The following is a 7,147-nucleotide window of genomic DNA, read 5'->3' as shown; positions in this document are numbered from 1 at the left end:
CAGCAAAAGAGGCAGCAGAGGCTGCAATCATAGATGGTGAACTTATCCCTGGACTGCTGTGCACTTCTTGCTACTCCTTGGGCAGGAATCAAGGAGTTATTCTCTCGACTGGGACATCCTCCACATTTCTTGCGACAGCAAAGGTCTCAATGCTGTTTGAAGGACATAGATCAAGAAATCTGTAGTGTGGCAGCCGTGTTAAAAAATATGAACTTAATGTAAACAGCTATTACATCCTCTTTTCTGAACAAGAAAAAGATTGCCCTTACTTGCGACAGCAATATGCTCAGAGCGGAAACAGGGAAAGCTTCAAACTTGAAGTTTGCCATTAGCGATGTCAAGCGGTGCTGCAAATTTTGCAGGGACAATTGCGACCTTAGTTCTTGCCATAATAGCAGCCTGGATGAATGCAGTGTTCACTCCCATCACAGCAAATGTATGCATGACAATGCTACAGGAATAGGAGACATTTGTTAAATTTACCAAGATTTGTGGTATTAATGATGTCATCAGAAAATATTGGTCTTATACCTACCTTGGTCTAACTTCGTGTAGCTCAATGTTTGTTTCCAATAGCTGGGCAGCATGGAAGGTTTCAGGCAGAGCAGGTGTCAGAGTGGCAACGGACTATGAACATAAAGATAAAAGCACATTCATATGGGAGATCAGAGATCTAGCGAAGAACTACTAATTACTAAGCAATAACTATTATGATATAGTTACCATTGACGTATGCTTTAGCGACAGCAGCAGCGTAGTAACTGAGCTCCAGGGCAAACCAACAGCGGTGGGGAAGATGCGACGCACCTCTGCAGCCAGCAGGGGCTTAACATACTGGAAAGTTGCTCCAGCCAACAGTGCCTTCAAGGCATTTTTTCCCAAAGCGTGTGCAGAAGGACTGTTGGCAAGCTGTGGGATATTATTAGGTTTAGCTGTTTTGTCCCTCAACTGTGAATGTTTTATGAATACTTTTGGAGACTATTAAGTTATATCATCTGTTGTACCTGAAGTGCCTGATCGATGATGGACTTGTCAATGTTGGCAAAGGCAATTTCCTGTCCAAAGAACTTCACATATATGGAGGCTAGGGGCTTTCTTGTGTCTAGGGACCTCCAGTCAGACAGCTGTGGATAGATGAGTAAAGCAAACCTGATTGATCAATTTTATTTTTAAAATCCACAGGGATTGAAGCAATTTAAGATAAATGTGTAACGTAGTGATCGTTGATACTTACAGCCTTAATGACACGCCTCATCTTGGTGATCCTGTCAGCATTTTCAGGAGCTGGGGGTAATTTCAGAAGAGCCTCCTGGATTCCCTCAGTTCTCACTCCAACCTAAGGGGCAAACATTAAGCTTGGACAGTTTAAAAGTGTTTTAAATGTTCTCAATCATTATCATTTCAAGGAACTTTGAAAAAACGCCTTTACCTCAAGAACATCAGCAGCTGCTCCAGCAAAGTAGGTGCGAGCTTTGGCCACGACAGTTCTGGGGAAAAGGGTGGCAGCATCGTTGATGTAGAAAGCACTGGCAGCAGCACCAATCCTTAGGGGATCTTTAAAATGGGGAAAAATGACTGTTAATGATTGATTTTGTTGATGTTTAGTGAATGATGCTAATGGGCCAGTCGTTGCAAGCCAAGGAAGATAAGAGGAGGACCTTACTGGAATAGGCATCCAGGTGGATGGCTTGACTGAAGTGGCAGCTCAATCTTCTACATTTGGTGCTGAGCATCTTGACAGCAACATTGCAGGCAGCAGCACTAAAATGAAGGAATAGCACCTATGTTATTAATTCTGATTCCATAGATATTGAGAGAGATGTAATGACATGTAAAGGTGAAAGAGTGCTCTTACACTGAGGCAAAGTCAGGGGCGGTGCTCCTGGTCAGGGACTTCATGTGAGAGTAGGTGAAGCTAGTCACCTGCAGATTTTTCTCTGTTTTCAGAATGTTAGCTAAAATAATCACCAGGCCCATTGGGGGCTTTGTCTCAAACAGAACAATGCAGGCAAGCATGCGGAGCTCTGGGTGGAGAGCCTTGTCCATGAACAACTGCACAGCAACTTCCTGGACCTATTTCACAACAATAATGCAGAGATTTGAATGGACTTCACTAGTGAGAATGATGATGTTGTCATTTGCAATTTAATGGAGGGACTGTACTCACCATTCTAGGCTCCCTCTTAGCAATGTTCCTCAGGGCCAAGACTGCATCAGCCTGGACTCTCAGGGGCAGAGCAGCAGCTGCAGTTCCAAACACGGGCAGGAGCTTTGTGATTGGTTTAATGCTAGCAGGATGGCCAGCATTACCCAGAGCTTTAAGAACCATGGAGAGTTCCTCAAGTTTGCTATTAGCAACAGCCTGAACAGCAAGTTCGTGGATGGGCTGTGGGAAGACATGTACAGTAGATATGTTTGAATAACCTCAATCAGTAGATCATCATATACATGAGATGACATCTACCTCTTTGAAGAGTATCCCACTAGCACTGACTTTGCTGATAAATCTTTTTTCGAGGGAAATGTACTTGATACGATTGTGATATGTTGCTATCTCACCTATCTATCGTAAGAGCATCTATCTGTTAAGTGACTCAAATGTAAATGATTATAGGAAAATACATCCAGTTTACCTTCACAAGTTCAGCGGGGCAGTTGGGATATTGGACACAGTATTTGGAAACCATGGTACCATAACCAAGCATGGCGATCTCACGTAGAACTGGGTGTGTCTGAATCTTGTGGTTGAAAGCCAGGCTCTGGTGGTGAAAAAGGTATTGTTTTGAGTCATCTTTATATAATTTCTTACAAAATATTGAAGAGATAGGACAGTGTAGAAGGAGTAAAGTGGGTCCAGGATTCACAACCAGACGGTTGCGAGCACATATGTGACCAGCTTTAAAAAACTAGGCATATGTCGCACATCACTACTTCACAGGAGAGGCATTTGCAGTTTATTCTTTCAGAAATGCCTCCTGGAACATGTGAACTGTCATGTGCCTTCATAACAAACTTGTATGCCATCTGTAAATATGAATACAATTATTAAATTAGGAGCCTCGTTGGTTTAGCCATGGAAAAATACCTTCCCGCTAGCCATGATTGGCTGAGATAATGAATGGGCTAATGAATGGGCTGGACATGCCGAGAGATGAGTTTGTGTTGGTCTGCTATTTAGCACACTTCTGTCTATAACATGAGCTGCTCGGTATGTGTCAATAATCCTTGCTACAGTGGCTTTTTTGAAAGATATAATGCTAGCTATGGAGATCTGCAAATGTGTTGCTACTGCGCTCCAAACATTGTTGCCCAGAATGTATTAGGTGCTATTGACAAAGATTAGCGGGGAACAGTTGTGATGGACTACTTTCTGTACACAGTCAGTGTGAACCAAAGTGACTTGACAAAACAACGGGCCCAACAAGCTGTAGCTTGCTAAAAACCAAACAGAAAAGACACACTGCCATGAAGTGTTCATCCATGTGTACTGGTAAGAGTGTAGCTACATTCTCAGATATTACAAGTTTCAAATTTTGTCAGAAAGTCATTTTTATTGCAAGTTCAAGCGTACTGTTAGCTAGCTAGCAAATGTTAGTTTGCTGTCTTGCTAGCTAACGGCACGTGTATGATCTCTGTAGTAATATTATTTGTATCTCAGAAAGCCACTTGTAATTGCTGATTACGGCCATCGATTGTATTTCATGAACATGTGTACATGTCTAGACAATAGTAACCATCCACTTAGCTACATGTGGCTGGGGGTGGTTATATAATTTATTTCACATGACCCATCAGTTTTGGACAAGTGTCTGGGTAAGCATAATGTATAATTATAAAATAATTATAAAATATTTTTATCCGGACACTTTCAAAGTCAGATTAGGTTATAGGCCAAGGACTAAATAAAGTGTACTTTACCTGGAGTTTTTCCCTATTTTAGGCTACTACTTTCACCACTTTTAGTCTTGAAATCTTTGGTTGTTTACTACACTACCTTACTCACTCTGTTTAGCTCATGGTCTCACATGTGAATCCTTAAAGAGATGGGTGGGGCTAGGGCTTTAGAGGGTGTGAACGATGCCGAATAGGTTTAAACGCAGAAGCTCTCCAGTAGTTGTAGGAAAAAATTCAAGGGACATTTTCTCAAAAGTGAGGTTACAAGTTGACCAACTTTCAAAGCAGAATTACTTTCGCATTGTTCCTCAACCGTGGGGTATGATATACCGTTTTGTAGATCTGAGTCTCTACTTTAAATAAAAAAAACACCAAATGTTGCTACATGAAACTGAATCGAGGCTCTGGGTCACATATGTGTTGAAGGTAGTGGTGTTAACCACTAGACCACCTCATGCTACAATTTTTTTTACATCTTAATGAGGAAATCTATAAGAATGCTTAAACATCATTTAAAGGTTTACTTACTTCAACAAGCTTGACAGTCTCCAGATCAGCAGCCACCATATGCACAGCGGCAACCAGAGCCTGAGCAGCCTCAAAAATAGTGATGTCACCAGCCAAAAACTTCTCCTTGATGAATCTCACAGCCACTGATTTTCCGATGGAGGGGACAGCATCCAGGATCCAGTGTCTGAAAAAAAAGGTTTTCTGTCATTGTGTCTTTGTTTGAGCAATTGAGCAATAATTTTTTTTACCTGTAAGCTGGTTTGGCCTTGAACTCAGCCCAGATGGCATTAATAGTCTCAGAGCTTGCCATGCGCAGGAGCTGAATAAACTGCAGAAACTTAAGAGGAGCATCTTCATGGACCTGTGCCGTGTTGTATGTGACCAGATGATTCAGGATCTTCACAGCCTAAACAATTATAATGAAGTGTTTGTATTAAACCTTTGTTATCTGTGGCTTTACATATTGTCAGGCTTATGTATCAAATAATAGATAGAGTCATTGAGTCACTGTACCTGAGCACGTGCGTTGCTGATCTTAAGGAGCTGAATGGGCATCTGGAGAATCTCAGTGGCAAACTCATACCGGATGGATCCACGGTGAACATAGTTATTATCGGGGACAATAATTGGAGCCTTCTTGATCTCAACGAAAGTCAACATTTGTCTGTGAAAGGTAGTTCATGGGAAACTGTTAAACCTATAAGCTTAATAAAATGAAAATGTTTTCCTTTTATACCACAAATCAGTCAACATACTTTGCTTCCATTTGGGCAGCTCCTGACATCTCATTGAATGGTGTGAACTGATGGAGCTCAGTAACAGTGGCCTCCAAGATCAGAGCACCATTGTCAGCGGGCTTCATGAGGTATTTGTAAGTGGCAGCTCCCATCAGGGCCTCCCCTCTCTGTTTAGACAAAACACAGAGTTGTATTGTCATGTGAAGTGTTTCTGGTTATGTTTTTCCAACCCCCAAAATAGATACTTATGCTCATACCTGCCGGCACTCTACACACTTCTCTGTGTAAGCCAGACCAAAGTCCTTCATGATTCTCTGCTGGCAGTTATTGAGATCCTTGCTCTTGGTCAAATGGATGCGTTCTGCCTTGGCATCTTCCCTGATCACATAGTGGGTCTTGCACACTCCCTGAGCTCCAGCCTAACACAAAAGAGAGCATGAGTGAGGAATTCAAACATTGCTTACTGAAACATGTTTTGCATCTAAATATGTACATATACAAGTTTTACCTCCTGCAACTCATAGACATTTTGTGTCTTCTTGATGTTGAGCTGAAGAATGTTCAGGATACCTCTATGGACATTCAGCACTGTTTCAGAGACAGCAGTGGGGGCAAATACCTTACCCACAACACCCTTGGCATACTCAAACTTGATGGGAATCGAGAACTGAGCAGCCAGGGCTGAAGTGAGTTTTGCAGCTGGGACGAAAGGATCGTTGGGCCACACACCACTGTACTCAAAGATCTCAGGGTTCACAAGCTACAAGAAGATATCAATTGATGTATTAGTCAATGTAATGGACATTACATTAAGATATTGTTGGTGTGGGAACTTCATGTATAATAAATACCTTCAGCAAGTAGGTATTCTCTGCAACTGCACTGATAAGAACTTTGCTGATTACTTTTACTCCAGCTCTAGCCAGACCCTCCTCAGGCAGACCACCCAGGAGCAGTGCCTCATACTTGTACACATAGGTCTTACTGGCTTCAAAATCAGGGGCTGTAATAACAATCAAAACATATTTGATGATCTTGTGATCTGAGAACTGGTTTTACTTAATTTATTCAACTAGAAAAAAATGCAGAAGTGAAACTACCTAATAAACATAAGTAAAAATCCATAAAAATAATATGTACTTACCAAAGTTAACAGATTGACTCGCTACAAGATAAAACAAAAATTATTGTCACAATATGTTACTGAATGTTTTTCAAAAAATGTCATAGATACAGAATTGTACATTTCAATATTTACATAACTTAGTTATATTTACATGAAGTTAGTTATAATATCTGCACTAGAATAAGACAGAAAAACTGTACTTACCCACAAGGGCTAGAGTCAGTGCAAGTACTACTGCTCTCATGGCCAGTGTGATGTGAGGAACAACAGTCCCAGTCCACCTTTTAAAGAAGTGCTCTATCGACAAAAACAATCGTAACAAAATATATCATTAACTAATGTTTCATAAGTTGAGATCAGTATGTGCTCATAATAAAGCCTGTTGAGTTGGTTATCACTAGTTCTGAGGTGGCCACATACACCCGTAGGTTAGGTTAACCTGCCCCACTGCCATTTAGCCCTTTACAGATCAATGTCCATCTAAGTCAGTTCTTTAATGAAAATTATCTGGAGAATCACGTGTTGTTTTATCCAACAAGTTATGTGTACTACAACCTTCATTTTTCTTTAAATATTACATTAGTTATTTTTCTCTATTTATCTGATAGACTGCATCCAATTTGTTGAGTAGAGTGTTGGAGGCTATTTTGTAAATGACATCGCCGAAGTTGAGGATCGGTAGGATGGTCGGTTTTACGAGGGTGTGTTTGGCAGCATGAGTGAAGGATGCTTTGTTGCGAAATAGGAAGCCGATTCTAGATTAAATTTTGGATTTGAGATGTTTAATGTGAGTCTGAAAGGAGAGTTTACAGTCTAACCAGACACCTAGGTATTTGTAGTTGTCCACATATTCTAAGTCAGAACCGTCCAGAGTAGTGAT

At 41.0% G+C, this 7,147-nt stretch overlaps 1 pseudogene; it reads right to left on the bottom strand.

Moving 5' to 3' along the window:
* Positions 1 to 315: 315 nt before the first annotated feature.
* On the bottom strand, positions 316 to 6,574 carry LOC116367784 (vitellogenin-like; annotated as a pseudogene).
* Between the last annotated feature and the right edge of the window lie 573 nt (positions 6,575 to 7,147).

Source organism: Oncorhynchus kisutch, unplaced genomic scaffold, assembly GCF_002021735.2.
Source record: "Oncorhynchus kisutch isolate 150728-3 unplaced genomic scaffold, Okis_V2 scaffold1741, whole genome shotgun sequence".
NCBI classification, from domain to species: Eukaryota; Metazoa; Chordata; class Actinopteri; order Salmoniformes; family Salmonidae; genus Oncorhynchus; species Oncorhynchus kisutch.
Note: the sequence above shows the minus strand (reverse complement) of the source record. Positions and strands in the feature narration are given on the sequence as shown.